The sequence below is a fragment of the Mastigoproctus giganteus genome, chromosome 12 (assembly GCF_048544385.1).
Source record: "Mastigoproctus giganteus isolate SK-2022 chromosome 12, ASM4854438v1, whole genome shotgun sequence".
Lineage (NCBI taxonomy): Eukaryota > Metazoa > Arthropoda > Arachnida > Uropygi > Thelyphonidae > Mastigoproctus > Mastigoproctus giganteus.
This window is the reverse complement of record NC_143586.1, coordinates 28,396,144-28,418,397: the sequence shown is the minus strand read 5'-3', so window position 1 is coordinate 28,418,397 and position 22,254 is coordinate 28,396,144.

Here is a 22,254-nt window from a genome sequence, read left to right as displayed (position 1 = left end):
TTAAAATCCCCCATTATAAGACATACTGATTTACTAGCTCACTCTATTTCTCTGTACAATTTTTCGTTGTACTCATTAGAGTCATTAGGCTTGTAACACACTCCTACTCTTATTTTTGCTTTCCCATTGCTTTTGTCACACCAAACTGACTCAACATTGCAATGTCCATCTATGTCAACTGGATGCACTTCCTTATATTTTATGTTTTTCTTAATTAACAGCATAACCGCTCCTCCCTTCCTTTATCTGCAAATTCTTAATACCATATTCTTATTACCATATCACAATTTGATCGTTAATTAGTTCTGTTAAATCTGCTTTACATAACTTAATTATACTTTAGATCTTTATCTTTAACTAATTTGGTTCATTTTTGTGTATGTATTATATATATATAGGCTGCTAGGAAAGCTCATGGGGTCAATGATATAACGGAATATTTCTAACAAAGATAATGAGGTGATTATCCCATTGTACAAGGCATTGGTTAGGCAGCAACTTGAGTACTGCATACAGGTCTGGAGTCGTCATTTTAGGGAGGATGCAGATCTGTTGGAACGGATGCAGAGAAGGGCAACAAAATTGGAAGGGAACAAAATGGTGTCCTTACCAAGAAAGCTTTCATTCCTGCAAATTGCAGCGTCTGGAGACTAGGCACTTGCAAGGTTATCTGAGTGAGGTGTTTAAAGCTTTAGATAGAGCGAGCAAGCTCAGTTTTGATGACATTCTTCCTCTTGCTCAGACCACACACATGAGGGGTCACAAATTCAAATTGAGGAAGCACGGTTGCAGAATAGATGTGCGAAATTTTGCCTTTAGAAAGCGGATGGTTGATTGTTCCGAGAAATTTCCATCTTTTCTGGAAGCGGCCTACCCATTGCCCCATACAATTGTATAATAAACTCCTTATCTCTACTGGCAATATTCCTGTATATCATTGACAAAACTCCATGAGCTGTCTTGGTAGCTTCTCTCTGCTACTCAGAGAACTTCATATCTGACTGCGCAATTACACCCTCCCCAGGTCTTTTTCATTTTACAATACTCTAAGCGCAGTACCACACAGTTGGTAGGTTAATCTGGTATTACTGCTACTTATTAAATACTTTGCATTTGTGAATGTTATTTTTTTTTTTTATTAACAAAAACAACAAGCAGCCCCTAGCCAGAAACTGACAAATCCACTATGTACATACATAGATATATATACAATGATATATATATATATGATACATATAATGATACAATATATAATGATACATACAATGATGTATACATATAATCGTGTTAATTAAAATGTTATAAGTATAATGAACATGTAACATGTTCACACAGCAAATCACATCACGCAACTAATCAGAAGTATAAATTGTGGCACAGGAACCACAAGACAGCAGTCTTTTTTTGTCCTAGGAAGAACGAAAACCGCACCCACGGGAGGTAGTGCTATACCAGTGGGTGTTAGTTAATCCTGTATCCACAGCTGCCCAAACTGGGGTACCAGCTTAAAAAAAAAAGTAGCTGGCAGGTGATATCAGTTTTAAGAAATATCGATAGACATTGCAGGTGTTGGGTTGGTTCCTTGTTGTTGATTTGTTGATAAACTTGAGAAGAGTTGCTTTCTTTTGGTGAAAACAGCAGCGCAGAATTGTTGTAGAGCTGAAAACGATTGAGAATTTTCAGTCAGCGCCACTTCATTTCTTTCAGAGAAGTTGCTGACAGCAGCTTGTAGTGTAGATCTGTTATCATGTTACAGGTTGCAGCGATACAGAATGTGCGTCCAGGTTTCCTCAGCACCACACAATCAGAGATTGGTGTGAGACAAGCCAAATTGAAATAGATTGGAGTTGATGGAGCCGTGCCCAGTAAGTATATACGATGTTGTTAGGCTGGGAGAAAACCACTGGCGGACGTTCTTGTTGAGAGGGAAGGTAACTGCAGGAACAAAAGAGCGGGTGACTTGACCAGTAGTACTGGAATCCCATCGTGATTGCCACACACTGATAAGTTCATTTCAGATTCTCCGTTTCTCGTCTTTGATATTAGCAGTTAAGTTGCACGAGATGCCGAGAATCTCGCCGGTAACTCCGTGCTTTAGACGATAGCACAGTCCTTTGAAGATGACATGTAGGTCTAGTGGTAAGACTCTAGCAAGGACCTGCAGAGCAGCAGAGGACACTGTCCTGAAGGCCCGGAGCATAGCAAGCAACATAATCCGTTGAATGGAGAAGAGCTTGGAACGGAGTTTAACATTAACGGCTCTATGAAACGAGACTCCCGAATCATATGTTGTTATTGGTACGAATAGTGCTGTATAATATAGTAAGAGAGTCTTCCTATTTAGTCCCCAGTCCAATTTGGAAATTAGGATAATTGCTGCAGTGAACTTCTTAATCTTCGAGGCGAGGTGATTAATATGAGAGGAGAGGGTTAACCTCTCATCTAAAATTAGGCCAAGATGTTTTAATTCAGGAACAAAAGGGATTTGCTTTCCGTCTATCTTTATATTTGGAGGTCTTCTGTAATCTAACTTGCCCTTAAAAATCATCAGTTTTGTTTTTGTGGCAGATATTCGCAGTTTATGTATACTTGACCACTTGATTAGCTCAGAAAGAGTTATATTGGCTGATTGTTCTAGTTGAAGACGCGATCGATCTGGAATTAAAAGAACCAAATCATCGGCGTAGGCGAAGGCAGAGATATTGTCAGGTTTTTGCGTGAGCCAGCTGTCCAAAACTATGTTCCAGAAGATGGGTCCCAGAAGATGTGACCCAGAACTGATCCCTGGGGGCATCTTCTTGAGATAGTCCTTGAGAGAGACTGCTGTTTCGAGATTTCTTGGATGAGTCTATTTTGGAAGTAGCTTCTAATAACTTGGAACAGTTGCTGAGAGCACTTGGCTTTGGTAAGACGATAGACGATAGCGATAGCGATTCCCTCTGGTGGGAGAGCGCTCTCCCACCAGAGGGAATATAAATCCATGTGTGACAGCAGTATAACTGCACTCCTGTCTAGATGGTCCTGCATTACTTCCTTAACCCGTGACTCCATTATTCTGTTTGGAACAGAAGTTTAGCTAACAGGTTTGTAATTACTCATGTCACTCTTTGTTCCCACTTTGTGAAATGGAGATAAAATTGCACGTCTATTCCACAGGGACCACCCCTGAATACAAACTTGCTCTCATAATCATGGTTAAAAGTTTGCTTACTTACCTCTTTTTCTACCTCCTTTAATATAATTGAATAGATCTTTTCCGTCCCAAGGTGCCGTTTTTCAGTTTAGACCTTAAATAGAGTGAGCAACAATTTTCCAGCATTTTTCTCTCAGTTATCGAAAAATTAATGAGCTCCCCTCCAGAATTTGATTCATTTCTGGTATTCCTATCCGTAAAAAAATTCCTCATGTGTGAATGTTGATGCAAAATGCCTGTTCAGTTTGTCCGCAACCTGAGCAGGATCATCAACTGTTAATTCATTCATAACTAGTGGACTAATGTGATTCAGCCTCCTCCTTCTGTTGTTAATAAAGTAGTCTTTGCTGCTTTTCTCTGCATTCTTTGCCCGAGACTTCTCGCAATCTGCCTTAGCTTGCCTCCTTTGTGATTTGATTACAGACTAGTTTATATATAATGTAGGCATCTGTATCATATGATAATCCATATCCGTTCCATTCATTTTTCTTGCCTGCCACAAGTCTCACCATTTAGGTCTATGCCTTGAACTTGTATTTCTTAATTGGTATAAAATGCTTTCTTACTTCTACGATAATATCCATGTGTGCTTTCCTTTTAGGATTTGTTGCGCTGGTGACTTCATCATTTGGTCCCGCTAATTTAAAAACTGTTTGAGACCGCTGTGGTCATCTTTACTAAAGCAGAAGCTTTCTTGCATCCTACATCTTAAATCCTACATCAACGCATTGTGATTCACTGCCATCTAAATTAAAGAATTTAAAGGATTGAAAGGATTGCATTTTGAATGCAGTTTAAATCCTGTTATCGGAAAAACAGATTAAACGAAATGATAGTCCTTCAATTATCTTATAAAGAAAGAAATATTACTATTTTTTTTGTATGTTTGCATGTACTATATTCTTAAAGACAGAGCGATCGTTGAAACCAGTGTCAGATTACTGTATTTCCGGATTGTAAAATGTTGATATTTGTCTTTGTAAAATGTGCCGGATTTTACAGAGTTTATTGTGTGTATATATATACAGACATTGATTTTTAGATCGCAAGTAAAACTATTGCAGTTTTATGGAACAGAGTAAAAATAGGACCACATATGTCATATTTAAATATGAGTACGCTCAGCCCAGAGTGTAATATTATGTATAAAAATTATTTCATAATAATTAACAAGAAAATATACATAAAACAACGTGGTGTATCATGAACCGTTTTACCAATTATAAGGGCTCTAGATTAAAATAAAAAAATAATAAAAATGATGATCTTGGTAAACCACCTCTTACCATTTCCAGTACACTACGTACCGCCTGTGTTGTGACATCAAAAGGATGTCAGAACAATTTTGAACAGTCTTGATGTCAAGAAAGCGGCAGGTCCTGTTGGTATTTCTCCACTTGTTTTCAAAACGTGTGTTCCTGAGCTTACTCCTGTTCTGTGTCGCCTTTTTACACTTTCTTATCGCTGTTTCCTCTTCTGCTTGGAAATTTGCTCATATCCAGCCAGTTCCTAAAAAGGGTGACGAATTCCATCCATCCAATTATCGTCCCATTACACTTCTACTCTTTATAAAGTAATAGGGAAATCTATTAACTCACACTAAATTCTATACAACCTAGCCGAACTCAATAACTATTAACGGGATAACTGCCTTCCGTTTAGAATAAACGCTAACTCAGTTACTGGTAGTTCTTATTTTTTCTTTTTTCTTTTTTTTAACCATGAGGGTTACTTTTATTGCGACCACATTTATTATGGTGATTCAGAGTAATCGCCAAATCAGAAATGCAACGTCCATTTTCCCGAGACCGATTAACTAAACCACAAGTGAAAAAAATAAAAAAAAAAGCTCATAAAATTTCCTCCCATCGAGACGACATAACACCCCTACGCTATGCGATAATGTTAAAATTTGTTCATCATGTAATTCCTTTCAAGATAGAATAAATATTCAGTATTATTCTCTTTTTTGTCAGTGGTCAGTCTTAAACAGTTTGTTAATACTGATAAGCACAAAGCTAAACTTATAGAAACACACAGGATTGTACAGCAACATCGTCACCCGATAAATCTGCAGCTAATTCAAATATATGTTATATTTAGTTATAGTTAGTAGGGAGTTATTTTTCACAACAGTTGTTAATTTATGTACCATAAAGAAAAAAAAACGAGAACAGGTTTACAACGTTAGAAAACGTATACTTTTAGCAATCTGCGCTCCTTTCAAAATTTCTGTTTACAGCACCAATATTTCCAATTACAGAACAGATCTGGTATTACGAATTTTATATTTGAATCTATTGGACTTGAGATAGTTGGATCCCTTTAGACCTTTTAATAAATTAAGAAAATTAATTAGCCAAATTTAATTTGTAAAAATTGCAAACTATCATAAAATAGGATCGTTTAATGTGGATTGTTTAACACATTTTAACAACTAGTTTTTTGTTTGATTGTTTTATATAGTAAACTGTTTAAAATCAACCTCGAGAATTGAGAGGTGCCAATCGTGAAACAAGATGTCACAGCAGTCCCATCTTTTAAATAAATGGCCAGTTAACCTTTTGGCAAGGCCATCTGTTTGAAAGTAGTGTAATATTTGGGGATCTCGTTGCGAAGGGAAGTTTGATAGTAGTAGTAGGGTTTTAGGAGCATCAGCGACTAAGGCCATATTGCTTGGTGTATATTGTCTGTAAATTTCATATGTTCTGTGGCCGATTTTCTGTTTGCTGGACGAAAACCTCGAGTTTCCGAGAGGGGGAAACCATGCTACCCTCTCCTCAGAACGACTAACTCAGCCACGTTGTGAAAAAGCCCATAAAAATTCCTCACGTCATTGACGGGACTCGAACTCAGGTCTTTTCCACCCGATGTGGGGAAGACGGCGATCCTACCAACTGTGCAACGCACTAGGGCAAGGCCAGTTTGCTCTGCTATGAGAATTAAGACCATTTTATTATCTATACTGTTTAAATCCTGCTGTCCACAAAAATATATTAAAGGGCAAGATAGTCTTGCAAACATCTTTTACAGAGAAAAATATCGCACTTTTTTTGCTTGTATTCTTAAAGATAAATGTGATCGTTGATATCAGTGCTGGATTTCAAATAATTCCGAATTTTATAGTGCCTGATTTTACAACGTTTACTGCAATTAGAAAAAGATTAACACTTTAACAGAATCATAGTTTTTAAATTTTTATAAATTTAAATAAAATTTTAATTATTTTAAAATATTAAAATTTTTGATTTATGAAAGTTGACAGTGTTTCGTAAGTATCACCACTAATATGATCGTTGTGTAATCATTTTTATTTGTAAAATTGTCACACACCTTCTAAAGGCAACTATTATGTTTGTGAATAATAATAAATAATATTTGCTCGATATGCTTTGTTATTTAGTATTATTTAATGTACACAACAGAACATAACAGTACTCTGGCACCAACCAGACTTTAAACTTTTTTGGCTTTTACAGAGCTTCTGTACTTCTTCATAAAGTACTATGGCGCAGATGTGGGAAACCACCCGGTGCCAACTTCCACAAAACACTATGCCACTATGTTTAACAAACTTCTTTATAACGAATTTTTTTGAATTTCCCTTGGTAATTACATTTAAAATAGTTTCCCTAGAACAAATATATAAATATATATATTGTTGCGAAGACTATACTTATTATATGTACTGCCTTACCAAAAGTAATCGGACACTTCTTTGTGTTGAATTGCGCGTAACTAAGAAATATACAAATATTTTGGATAAAACTGATCTGCAGTGATCCCAGAATCCATTTCAAACGTATACACCGAACGGTAAGAATCCTGAGAAAGAGTTAAGAAAGTTTCAAAGGGGAATGATGAATATTTAGTGTATGGGCAACTCTATTAAATTAATCCGATTTTAAATAAAGTAATAGATTTTTACGATTTTTATCATGGAATTATCGTAAAGTCAGCGATATACGATGGTGTAAGGTCACTTCGTGTATATGAACAAGAATCACACGAAAAACGGATTTATTTAGGAGTGGCTGAATATTAACGACAACAGTAAGAAACTGTAGGTATGAGAAACTTCGCGTTCTTTAGTATGACACGCAGGAATGTAGAATGGAGTAGAGTGCTTTGGTAATGGAATTCTGCCAGAGAATGTCATAACGCTGAGAAAGTAACGCTTCAAGGTCAACTACGGAAAAACGAATGACGCTGAATTCTCGGTAATAATTTATAGGCTAAAACACGCCGTGATTTTAATATCCTTCGCGGTGTTTTTGTGTGTTATAGTAACAATAATATTAATTTAATGAATCGTAGATTAGTTTAGCTGCGGCAATGTTTTTGTTGGATTTCCCAGCAGTGTAACTGTAACATTCTTCGCCTACTTTCGAAAATTAATATAGAACGAGTAATCAGTGACAGTTTTATGTTCTTAGAAAAATAAGAAAAACAAACACGTACTTTGTATTTTGGATGTAAAATAGGGAACAAAGACATAAATGGATTTTTGGTCCACTTTGTGCAGCAAACCTTAGAAAGCAAAGCCATAGAACGACACCCCCACCATTTATATAATCCCCTCTCCCTTCTGAATCAGATGAACCTCATTTCGTTCTAGTAGAGCTGAAAGCTCCCTGCAGATTTAAGTTTATTTAAAATGAAATTTAAGGTTTCTGAAAGAAAAATTTAAATTTCATATTTTTCGTATGTTTACAAAAAAAGATTCACATTTCTTGAAAACAGTCGCGCTTTATTTATGGACATCAGAAAAGGACTCATATATTCAGCCAAAAATAAATAAATAAATACTAGATATAGCAGGATCTGTTTGTTCTTACGAGGAGTTTTTGAAACAATTTCAAATCTGGTAGGGATCCTCGACAGGTGTATAGGTCTGATGTAGCCCAGTGGTCAGGAGCGAGAGTGCACAACACGCGTTCTTTGAGTGGACCGGGGTTCAAGCCCGTGACTACTAAATACGATAAATATGTTTATTGACGATTTATTGTAAACTCTGCTGACTTGGTTGTCGTGCCGGAGTATGAACAGAATATTTATTTAAAGAAATCAGAAACTAAGAATTTAAAAAAGTGTCCTGGAGTTCCTTTCTTTTGTGTGCAGTCAAGTGGAAAACCCCTAACCAGGATTTGAAATTATTGCTTCTAGAAACTTTGTTCGTAAAAAAAAAAAAAAAAAAAAATAGATCTTGCTGTATGCATATCACGTTGCTAACATCCGATGAGGTGTTCCCCTTGGTGGCTTGTCTCCAAGGAAAATTAGTACCAACTCCAGGAGTTCCCATAGTATTAGTATATACACCTCATCCATCCATACCCTACAAAATAGGCGCCTCCGTAGCCAGGTGGGCAGGAGCGCAGTGCGTAGCACACGCTTCTTGATTAGATTGGGTTTCGAGTCCGTGACCACTAAATACGGAGGATGCGGAAAGGTCAGGGAATGACCAACGCATAGCTCCGAAGCAATATGGCCTTAGTTGCTAATGCTCCTAAAAACCAAATAACAAACAAACAAAACAAACCCTACAAAATTTTTGAATTTCAAACCACCCACTTCCACAACAACAGATGGAAGTTAGTTCTAACAATCGACCACCCTCTGGCTGAAGACAAACTTCCGCATATCTGTCCTACAACCATACTTCCTCAGTTTGAACCAATGCCCCCCTCGTTTATAGTCTCAGCAAGCAGAAGAATGTCATCAACATTTACCTTACTCAACCCATTCAAGATCTTATACACCTCACTCAGATCACTTCGCAGGTGTCTAGTCTCCAGACACTGCAAGCCAGCAAAGTTTCTTTATATTCATTGACAAAACCTCATGAACTGTCCAGGCAGCCTGTCTGCACTGCTCATACAACTTCATATCTGACTGCATAATTACCCCAGGTCTTTTTCATTGCCCACTTCCCTCAGTGTAGTACCGCACAGTTCATACGTTAATCTGGGATTACTGCTATACATATGCAGTACATTGCATTTGTCAGTGTTGAACTTCAACTGCCATTCTTAACCCAACAACCAAATTTTCTTAGATCTTTAGATCTTGTTGCACTAGTTCACTCTGATTACACCTGGGAAACAGTAATCCCAAAATAACTTATTCACTTGGTGGAGTTCAACTAAACCCAGTACTGGAGGAAAGGGACTTGGGTGTTACGATACGCTCAGACATGAAATTCTCTGAGCATTGTAAGGTTGCAGGGAAGGCTCATGGTGTCCTATCGATGATCTATCGAACAAGTAGAGCTTGTAGAGATAGGGACGTGATGATCCCATTATATAAGGCTTTTGTTAGACCACACTTGGAATACTGTGTTCAAGTATGGAGACCACACCTAAAGAAAGACATCGAGCTTCTTGAAAGTGTGCAAAGACGAGTAACTCGCCTGGTGAGATCGGCGAGAGGGCGTCCTTATGAAGAAAGACTTCGAATATGTGGGTTGCAGAGTTTGGAATCTAGACACCTTAGAGGAGATTTGATTGAAGTGTTTAAGGCTCTGAGAGGCATCAGTAAAATGAATGAGGACGAAATTTTCAAGATTATAAATGATGCTAGAACTAGGGGACATAAATTCAAGTTACGGGGGGAAATGTTTAGATTGGACTGCAGGAAGTTTTATTTTAGCCAGCGAGTTATAAATTACTGGAATTAGTTGCCTACATGGGTGGTAGACGCTGACAGTTTGGGGAAATTCAAAGGTTATCTGGATAGTACCTTCGGGTGAGGGAAGCGCATAGGATGATAGGTTTAATTTTCTTTTCTTTTATTAATTATTATTATTATTTATTTTTCCTTTTTTTATTTTTATGATTGTTTTATTCGGGTTTTTTTTGGCTGGTGCAGCATAAGTCATAGGCTTTCTTGCACCATGCGGCCATTACTAATACTAATACTAATTACTGCCACCCTGCCAATCTTTGTATCATCTACAAACTTAGACGTCTTTCTCTTCAATAAGTTAGGAAAAGAGTTGTCTGTGAATGATAAAAACCATTTTAGCTTGTCTTTGTCTTAGACGTGTCAGGCAACTGTTTTCTTAATTTTGACAGTGATATTTCATTTCTGTTATAAAGTTACATTAACAATAATTTATTATATTGTGTTTTATGTTATCAGAAATTGCTTTTTACATATCAAATGTAAAAGAAATTTCTTAAAGATGACATAATTTTACCAAACTTCATAGCCTCTTCGGCACTGGTTCCTTGATCTGAAATTTGTTAATAAAGAACACTGTAGTGTTTACATCACTGACAGTTGCAGCTCTACGTAAAACCGTACTTTATTACAAAATATTCCCAACTCTCTCTCTCTCTCTCTCTCTCTCCCTCTCTTCCATCCACTAACGCTCATTGTATGCGAATGCATATCCACCGGTCGGATCACTCTGGGTAATGTCTCTTGGCTCACCGATTATCTCATCTCTCTCTATATGTATATACATATGCGTGTGTATGTGTGTGTGCGCTTTCACAATCCACCCCTCAAGCTGCCCACCGGACCGAATAGGATTATTCCAATAATGCTCTCGCGCAATTAACGTTTCCTCTATTGCCCTACCACGGCGCGTGGCTCCGGAGTAGAAAAAGCGGGGCATTATGACCTAATGTGTCACAGCATTAACCCTGATTGGAGTTGTCCACTTGAGGAAAGACTGCCGTCGTTTCTAAGCGCGTCGTGAGCATAATGAAGCGAGTGCCCCTTTCAGGCCAGATACCCTGGTACGTGTAGCGACGATCGATATTCGCCGCTTTCCGCCGACAGACCCGACAAGCCAAACCCACCCAAGTTTCTTCCTGACGTCTGCTAAAGCGGGCTGTGATTGTGGTGACATTCGGCTCTTTTTTGTTGTTGCTGGATCGCAAGCAACGCATTGAATTCTTAGAATAACGGCGGTAGATGTGAAAAGAAAAGAAAAGACATTTATTTCAGAAAAAAAGTGGAATTATTTGGATTAAATATCGATTTTCTTTGCCATTTATGGCATATAAATGGTTTACAACGCAGCTTCTTAGATCTCACAACCCAAGGTAATTGAAAATCTGCAGAGCTACTCTAATCAAAATGAAAACAAATTCAAATTAATTATTGTCCTTGTAAAGGGTGTTAGTCTGAAAAACATGCATACCGTTTCAAAAACTTGAAGAACTTATAAGAAGCTACGGTAGAATTTGCTGTATGGCAGCTATTATTTTGCTATATAGTATATGAAATTCAGGTGCGAACTGAATAAAGCTATCTGTAGAGGAAAAGAGATACGGTAATCAACCTTTGCAAGGATGATTTTTAACTAGACGTCAGATTATATGCGAATGCATATTGTGACCGTTTTAATCATTCAGGCGTTTAAATACATATCACACGAATATTTCTGGGAACACTGCATATTTCCTTAATTTTTTAAAGTTTTTCAGACATTAAACTCGGAAATATGATCCAATCATTGTAAACATTATAATAGTACAATAATATTGGCGTTAGAAAACATGCCAATGGTATTTTACGTTAATTCTTGTGCCATCAAGGCATTGGATGAAAGCATATTCTTTGAATGTATTTCATAAATTCAGTTTTAATATAACAATTTATAGAATAGGAAATATTGCTAGATCAATTGCTTTTAACCAAGCCATGCACCTGAACAGAAGAGAATGACTTTTCAGCGGATCCGTATCTCTCCTGGTTAGTAACAATGTCCCTTTTGATAAGTTCAATAATCCAGTTTTCAAACGAGTTTGTAAAAAAAAAAACTCAATCAGTACACTTTCTTTGATCAAATGGTATTTCCTCTCTAGCTTCTGATGTATTATCCTGGCGACCTGGTCGTGTTTATGAGTGTACCCCATCTGGGTGATCACCTTGCATTCTGCAGTGATGTGTTGGATATCTTTTCTGAGGCCAGGTGGCATCGTTGACATGTGTCATCTGACACTCCGGGCTCCTTGGAAATGTATTTCCTACAGTTTCTGGTGTTGGTTACCTGGTCTCGGATGTCGAGCATGAATCCTTCAGTCTCGTGGAAGAGCGTTCCGTTCGTGAGCCGTGGAAGCCATTTTATCTGTGGGGTCTTGATGGAGGTCATTGTAATGCGCATCATGGAGTGTCATCTTTGCCGGTGTTTTTAGCTTTGTTTGTTCTGTCTGGATGGGAGAAGTTTCCCCGCTTTGGTTGAGTGGCATATGCCGCTTGTCTACCTTTCTTATGGCCTGGTAGATTGCTGCTGTGTTTTTGTGGGAGTAGTCCTTCAGGTTAGTTGTCGCTGTCTTCTGTTGCTCCATGATGGCTATCAGGTCTCTTCCTCTCTCTTTCCGAACTATTGTCAGTCTCTCTTGACTTTTATTTTGATAAGGTGGGGAACATGGTTACACGCAGCATTGTTTTATTCCAAAAACTTTGGTTCCATATAAAAGTTGTCGATGTTGTGGATACTGTGGAGGCTGTAGCTAAGGCATTTCCTCCGGAATTTTTTATTATACAACATTTGCTGTTCATCGAGACTCATTTTTCTTTTTTAGCTAATTCTGTCACTAAAATTGAAACGTAGCATGCCGACTTTCTTTGAGCAGTTCAATTGATGAGGTCGGGAAAGTTCAACTAGAATTTCAACTATTCCTGAAGACATCGGCGAGAAAATATGATATAAATTTGATAATGTTTTAAAAAATAACTTCGGATTTCATATTTTAAGGAAAATAGATGAGTTTGTTAACGGAAATGAATAGGAACTTTATTTTCAAGTACAGGCTGTTTCGAAGGCTCTCATTTTTAAAGTTAGTTACTAACTTCCATTGATGCAGAGAGATCGTTCTCTGCTTTTAAAAGGATTTTGAATGTAAAGCGCCACAGATTCGCAGTGAAGCACATTGAAAAATATATTACATATGTATTTTTGTAACGAAAGTTATTCCAAGTGAGTTGTAAAATGGTTGTTATTCTAATTGTGTTGTAGGGTTTAATGGAATAGTACTTGTGGCAATAAACTTTATATTGACAGTTTTGTTAGCTTTCAATGCTAATTACAAAAAAATAGTTCCATTAATTGTGATAAAGTGTTAATATATGTAAAATATTATTGCAATATAGCATTTTTTTCGTGAAGAGTGGCATCCCTTGCTTCCAGAGTTTCTTTCAAAATATTCATCTGTTTCTCGCCTGAATACAACAAATGTATGAGTATATTAGAAAAGTGGACACGTAAAGCAAAAGCAAAACCGCGTTAAAGTAGGCGCGTTTTCTTTTGACTTAATGAAATATTTGTACTTTACTTAAAATACTTTAAAACATGTTGTGTGAAATGAGAGAGAGATCAACAATTTCTTTTCCCTTGCTGGTGGCTTACCACCCGAACCAAGCTGCTGTTTTTGGGGTTACCTGCCAGAAATCATCATGGTTCTCCGTGCTCTGTCAGTTCGAATTTCAGGCAGGCTCTTCTTCGAATTATGTGTTGTAGGGTTTAATGGAATAGTACTTGTGGCATTTTTAAGAAACCACCGAATGCAAAAGGTATTAGATCCTATGTTACTTAGTGTCGTGCATGGGTTAAGAGATGAGAAAACAGAAGATACTTTTTAGCATAGCAGTATTTTATTTGCATGCAGTTTCAAAGTTGTCATAAGTAACCTTAGGGATTAAATAACGAAATGAAGTATGTTAAAAATAATTGTTTCATAAACTTACTTTAGAATGAAACTTCTTACTACACTGGCCCGTCTTTTTTTTCCATAGAATGGTATGCTGCTCATTCTATCGAAAAGGATGGGCTAGCAAGACATCACTCGTCATTTCAATGGATAGTACAAATAGGTTGGGTAGATATAACTACACGAGCATGCTAGTATTTTGGGAGAAAGATCTAAGAAGACGGTACGCTATGAATCACAGTGCACATGCCCAGCACCACATGATAATGAAAGAATTTAGTTCGTCGTTAGACACTCAGAAACTATAGTAATGGACGTTTCCCGAGTTAAGTAAAAAATATTCCCCAAAAGAAAATCGCAAAATGATGAAATTATGTAATAGGAAAATGGGTAAATGTCCAAATCTTTTGCAAGTCATAACTAGATAGAGTGATTCCTTGAAACTGTCAGACGGAATGTATTTATTATCCGGATACCCGCATATGTACAGTAGATATGCGGTTGTCGGGATATTCATGGCAGAGCAGTGTATGATTTAATGCAGCAAAATGCAAAGTCTCACACTTGGGGAACAGCAACCCCGAAATCATATATATATATATATATATATACACACACTTGGTGGGATTGAACCAAAAACAGTAGAAGAAGAAAGATGTTTCTGAGTTATGATATTGTCGGACAAAAACAGGTTTAGACAGGACTGAGAGAGTTTTCCATCAGCCAGCGACTTGATAATTACTGGAATAAGTTGCCTCTATGGATGATTGAGACTGAGAGCTTGGGGAGATTGACAGGTCACTTGGGTAGGTGCCTATATGAAGAGGTAGTCACATAAGGATAGCCGCTAGGAGGCGAAGGTCAGTGAGTTACTGAATTATGTGCTCCTAAAAATACTCAAATACCTAAGTTAAACTGAAAGAATCATAAATGAACTGCATATTGACAGAGAGCTTATGAGAAGTGGAATCTGGATATAGTGTCTACTAATGGAATCCTGAACAGGTAATATGTCTAATCTTGATTTTAAGCATTCATACTTCGTGTAATAGTTGAAAGGAACGGTTGGTTTATAGCGATTCAGTGCAGCGGAACATAGCAATATTCTGCTTAAGGCAATACGGCACTTAAGCTCTGGACAAGGTCAAACGGTGACAAAGTTAGGGATTAAAACCTCCCCCATTTCCACCTGCATATTTCATAGGCTAGTCATCGAACGATAGAAGTGCCCTATCTTGTTGTACTAAAGACTACCTTCCTCGAAATTACTGAAATTCCAGCCCCCATTTGCATTTCAGAATGACAGATTTCAGCGCATCAGCCGTGCCGCTTACTTGCTGCATATGTCTGACCAATGATGACTTCATAATTAAATGCGTTACTTGTCACAAAAACTATTGCAATAAGCCTGATTGTACTTCTGTAGATATTAAGAGATTAAACAAAACTAGAAAACGCAAGTTTGAATGTGACGCTTGTAGGCAACAAACAGGGAAAAATAATGAAGAATTACCTAATGAAGTCATTTGTGAAGATTCATGCACAGAACAGATTAATGACCTTGAACAAACAACAAGAGAAATCCTCTCTCAGACTGACCTTGGAAATGGCATCTTGGGCCATCCTGAAGGATCAATTTTTGAAACCTTGGGATGTGATATTTGCCCGGAAGACTGCGAGCACTCTGAAGGGGCTTTCGCTAGACAGAGGAGCAATCATAGCCCGGATGAAAGGCAGGAGGAGAACCGTAAAGAATATGTCTCGCGTACGGAATTAAAGGATATCCTTGCAGACTGCATCAGCCCCTTTTCGATGCAGGCTGTGGAATACGCTGAAAACCTCGCGAGCAATTTCATCCCTGTACATAAAATGCTACAGGAACTGCAGGAAGAGAATTTTCTTCTCAAAGAACAAAACAGTAAAATATTGCACACCCTTAAACGACTGGAGGAAAAGCTAGGATGCTTTGAATCAGTCCTCGTTGCACAAGGTGGCTCAGCGGCCCCCGTAACCGACGAAACTTGCTATGCGAGGCAGAGCTACCCAAAGAAAAGTAGAAGTGGTATGCATGGATTGTACAGGATGACAGAAAGCATTCAAAATCAGAAACAGAAGACAAGAAAAGAATTGAATTCGGGGGAAAACATATCAGAACGAATTGCAAAACTACAAGACAGCCAAATAATATGTGAATTTCAAGCCCAGCCGGGAACTGTCTGTTTGCAGCAGGACCTAGCAAGCAATAGCACCAAATCCAGTGAAACTTTAGGGGCATTACAAGGAAATGGCTCCACACATTCCACTAGGAAAAGTCGAAACCAAAATAAAGAAGTCTCAGAAATATTAGGACAACAGGAATCAACTGAAATGATTGGGGCATCCATGTATTCCAAGAGTACGATCGCGAGAGTTACATCTTCCCCCTCAAATCATGTTCCTGCAAACCCACTCACTTATGCGCACATCACTATGCTACCTAAAAAGCATAACACGTTTGAGGGTAGAAAAACCCGCCCATCCCAAAATTTCATGCCTAGTCTTGCCGAGGATAGCCGACGACATAATCCAGTTCACAGAGAAAGTATTAATGTGTCTTCCTGTAACACACCAGAAACAAACAAACGGTTTTCTGAAATGTACAACATTACTTCCGTTGCAACCAGAGAGCAAATTTTTGTATCAAGGCTGGGACCCACAACACAGCCCAAAAATATTAAAGCCATGTGTGAGGGCGAACATGGGATAACTGTGGAAGTAAAGCAAGTGAAAACACGACACCCAGCTTACTCCTCCTTTATAATCTCTTGTCCACCAGATAAGGCAACTCGCCTACAAGACGTAAGCGCCTGGCCAGTAGGTACCTTAGTCAAGCCCTACAGAGACAGATGGGCCAGACCACTGGTTAAAAATGATGCAAGGAATCGGGCTCAATAGCAATCAAGAAAACTACCCCCAGCTGGGGATGCAGAACATCACATCCACCTGTTTGCACAAAACGTGAGGAGCATCTCAAATAAGCTCCACACCCTACAAACGATGATGATGTACGGGGACCTGGATTTCATTTGCCTAATCGAAACCTGGTTGGGAAATGGAAAACAGTTAGATCGGCTAACTGCGGCAGCAAACTGCAAATGTGTGGGAACCGGAAGAACAGATAGGCGAGGAGGGGGAGTTATAATTTGCTATCAAAATAAATACCAGTCTATAAGAGAACGAAAAACCAATTCAAATAATTTTGAAGGGATTTGCGTTACCTTTTCAAAAGAGCACGTGAAAATACAGATATGCATCATATACCTCCCACCTGAGCACACAAAGGAGACAAGAAACGAACTCTATGCTTGGCTTGCTGCAAATCTAAAGCCATCAGTCGACACAATAATAGCCGGAGATTTTAATTTGCCTCTTCCGAAACACAGGGAGGCCAAGAAAGAGCTGGATGCTACATTGGGTGCATTGCACTTGACGCAGCTTCCGACACCAGTAACAAGGGGAATGCAGCAACTTGACCTGTTGTACCATAGTTCCTTAGACATAAGGCTAACGCAAAACTGCATAAAATTTAAGTCGGACCACAATCCCATTGAAATAGAAGCAGCACTGAAGATACACAAATACATGCAGGGTAACCACACGAACTGGGAAAAGCAAAGTAAGTATCTTTTCTCCGTGAAGTATATTAATGCAGAGGTCATTCTCAGTCACCTGACTAGTTACAACTGGAATGACCTGCAAGAAAAGCCAGTAGACGAAGCTTTAGAAATGATCACTAAAAAGCTATACCAAACAGCATTGGAAGGAGCAGCAAAAGAAATCAAAATATCTGAGAGAACAAAGGAATGGTTTAACCCACAACTGAAAGAAAGTTTCCTCAGGAAGCAAAAACTGTATAGAAAATGGCAAAGAACGGGTCATCCTGCCGATCACATTCGTTATAAGAAAGAAAGAGCACATTTCATCAAAGCAAAACGACAGGCACACTGCAGTGTTATTCATAACAAACTAAAACGAGCAAAAAGAATTACTAGCAATAGAAATAGCACAGAGAATATGACAGAATGCATTTTCAAGGAATGGGCTAATAACACTTTTAGTAACCTGCATGGACTGAATCAAATTGAGAACACTGATAATGGTAACAAAATTTTGGAATTCCTGAAAGATTTAAACAAGCGAAACTATTCGGCAAGAGAGGAACCAACAAGACCTCCATTGAGTGAAATACAAATCACCAAAGAGAGCGTAATGAAAGCAATCAACGATCTGCCCAATAAGGCCACTGTTGGACCAGACAAATTTCCAATGTTCATCCTTAAAATAAGTAGCCCATTTATAATAGATCTATTACTGCACATCTATCAGAAAATCATCAGGTCAGGAGCTTTCCCGCAAGCTTGGAAAAATTACATTGTAACCCCAATACCAAAGATTAAACACCCCAAATTGGCTAAGGATTACAGACCAATTTCTGTTAGTTGCACCCTACAGAAGGTATTCGAAAAAGCGCTTCTTCCCACCATCAATCAACACTGCTTCAGCCATAGACCACCACATTTGCACTCAGTTATTTCGGGTAGATCAACAATAACAAACTTACTGGAAACCCTTTTTCGCGTGCAGAAAGCACTAAATGAGAAAAAGCAAATTGATATTATTTTTTTGGATATCTCCGCAGCCTACGACAACGTCTCAATTCCAGCGCTCATTGCGATTTTGAAGAATTATTTTAATGTAAGAGGAAATCTGTTAACTATAATAACCAGCCTGCTAGAACATAGGAAACTTATTGTTAAGCACCAAAAGCTACAATCTTGCTTTACCATCTCGCAAGGAGTGCCTCAAGGGGGAGTTCTTTCGGCTACTCTCTTCGCGGCCGTCCTGGAGCCGTTTCTTGCACGGTACTACAATTTTATAACATATGCTGACGATGTAAAATTCTTCATCACTTCCAAAGACCATGAATCAGCAGAAAGTATTTGCCAGATGGCAAATAGCACAATCCGAGAATTTGAGAGCTACCTGGATTGCATCGGGCTCCGTATTAATGCACAGAAGTCTGCCCAAATGACCATAAGTTACAAGCAGAATAAAAATGACATCTCAATCTCTGTGAACGGGTCTAGTGTGGAAAAAGTGCACTCTCACCTGGACCTGGGTCTTAAGTGGGATGACAGACTCACCTTTGCTCAACACTTCGCCCATATGAAGACAAAAATATTCGCCGCTTTATGGGCTACTAGGCAGGAACTGGTAGGAATTAGGGATCCTCAGCTAGCGACCAAGTACATTTTAATGTGTGTCCTGCCAATTGCAATGTATGCCTCGCAAATCTGGTCTTCAGCTCCAGATTCACATTATAAGTCCGTCCTTGGGATCGAGTACTGGTTCTTGCGATGGCTTAACAGAGTTGCTGGCCACCCTTTTACTATCTCAAGGGCCATTCTCTACTCAAACCTTAACATCACACCCTGGATGCAGCGGACAATTAACAGGAACATACACACTCTCGCACAAATGCTCACAGGCAGAGTGGATGCTCCAGTCCTGGATAATATTCTAGTTAAACCGCGTGCCACTGCTAGACGTTGCGGAGAACTAAATAATCCACTGCGTTCAGTCCTGAACAATCTTAGTAGCCTGCAAAGATTCTTCCCATCAAATGCAGCGAGAATATTTAACTCACTACAGATAGATGCCGAAAAACTGTGTGAGGATGCAACATACCGGAAAGAGATCTTCCAGGATTCGTACAGACTTACCGAAATATGAATCGGCCGCAAAGTACTAAAGAATTGTGAATAAAAGTGAAGCTTTCTGCTTTAAGAACAATAATAATCTGTTGACTGTAAAAATATACCTTCTGTAACAGTTATGTTAATATGTAAGTTATATGTGGAATTATTAATGAATTGTAAATATATGAGCTGTATAATGTTTGTACACAATCATAAATGTGTAAATACTGTATGTATTAAACATAAAATGTGTATATAATATTTCGGGACGAGACTACGTGTTCAGTATATGTAACCCACTGCACGTAGTATCTCGTACCCTGATATGTACTTAGCACCCTCCTGGCACTTTGCCGTCCCGGGGTGGTTTCCTTATGGAAATAAACAGATAATAATAATAATAATAATAATAATAAATAGTTTATTTAATTTTTTTATTTGTTTTATTTTATTTTGTTTGGCTGGTACAATAAAAGCTTGGTGTTTCCTCGAACAATGTAGCTAGTATTAATACTAATATCACCTCCTTCACCAGTATCGCGTGGTAGAAATTGTAGGGTTCCACCCAGAAACTCGGATCGTCCAGCCCATGCAAAACTAGTCAAGGATACAGTAAGTTTAGAAGAATCCGTCCCATGGTCTTAGCTTCTTTTGCTCTCATCTTAAACAACAGAATTCAAACTTTCAAAAAATAGCATATAGGTTTAAAATGAAACCACTATGAACATATGCCTCAAAATAAAAAAAAAATATTCTTAGTCTGTTTTTTTATTATCTTGCATTTTCTGCATCCAAGGGCAGTCAATTGAAGAACTGAGAGGGCACCTGTCACTCTATTCGAGTTCTCCAACTACTGCAGTTTTTCAGCACTTTTTAGGACTAGGTGAATAACGCAAGAAAGAAAGCTTGTTCAGTATCAGTCATAAAAAAATTAAAAAAAAAAACAGCACCTCCCATTTCACTTATTCATTTCCTCCAACAGTTTATCTAATTCTTCCTTGAATTTATTCAAGCTATCAACCTCGACAACAACAGACGGGCTTGTTCCAGCAATCAACACCCGCTGAAGGCAAACGCCGCACACTCTGCAACCGTCCTTAATTTGAATTTCTGCCCTTCGCCCTCTCATGTGTGTCTTTTTCTTCTTCTTTATTAACGAAAACAACAAGCGGCTCCTAGCCAGAAACTGGCAAATCCGCTATGTACATACATAGATATATATACAATGATATATATACGATACATATAATGATACATACATATAATCGTGTTAATTACAATGTTATAAGTGTATTGAATAGGTAACACAGTGGTTTTCAACCTTTTCTTAATAACGGCACCCCTAAGTAATTTATTTTGTTTTGCGGCACTCCTACTCAGTTTTCTGCCTGTTAGATCCGATTCTCTCTCAAATATATATATATATATATAATATTAAAAATATATATGTTATATGATAGTTATTACAATAATATAATTATAAAAATTACATTTCATAATACAAATTATATATATACAGTATATAATTTTATTCTTTATATAGAGGTACTCAGTAAACATCAATTATAGATCACTAGGAAATTATTAAAAAGATACTGAGCTTGCCCAATCCATTCAACCCTTTTTATAATGAAATAAACATATAAATTTAAATAAGTTTAAGTAACTTAAACCCAAATTACATGGCACCCGTGGAATCTTGTTGCGGCACCCTCAGGTGCCGCGGCATCCCGGTTGAAAACCACTGATGTAACATGTTCACACAGCATATCACATCACCCAACTAATCAGAAGTATAAATTGTGGATAACAGGAACCACAACACAGCATTCTTTTTCTGTCCTAGGAAGAACGAAAACCGCACCCACTGGAGGTAGTGCTATACCAGTGGGTGTTAGCTAATCCTGTATCCACAGCTGCCCAAACTGGGGTACCAGCTTAAAAAAAAAAAAAAAAAAAAAAAGTAGATGGCAGGCGATATCAGTTTTAAGAGATATCGATAGACATTGCAGGTGTTGGGTTGGTTCCTTGTTGATTTGTTGATAAACTTGAGAAGAGTTGCTTTCTTTTGGTGAAAACAGCAGCGCAGAATTGTTGTAGAGCTGAGAACGATTGAGAATTTTCAGTCAGCGCCACTTCATTTCTTTCAGAGAAGTTGCTGACAGCAGCTTGTAGTGTAGATCTGTCATCGTGATACAGGCTGCAGCGATACAGAATGTTCGTCCAGGTTTCCTCAGCACCACACAAGCAGAGATTGGTGTCAGACAAGCCAAATTGAAATAGATTGGAGTTGATGGAGCCGTGCCCAGTAAGTATATACGATGTTGTTAGGCTGGGAGAAAACCATTGGCGGACGTTCTTGTTGAGAAGCAAGGTAACTGCAGGAACAAAAGAGCGGGTGACTTGACCAGTAGTACTGGAATCCCATCGTGATTGCCACACACTGATAATTTCATTCCAGATTCTCCGTTTCTCGTCTTTGATGTTAGTAGTTAAGTTGCACGAGATGCCGAGAATCTCGCCAGGAACTCCGTGCTTTAGACGATAGCATAGTCCTTTGAAGATGACATGCAGGTCTAGTGGTAAGACTCCAGCAAGGACCTGCAGAGCAGCAGAGGACACTGTCCTGCAGGCCCGGAGCATGGCAAGCAGCATAATC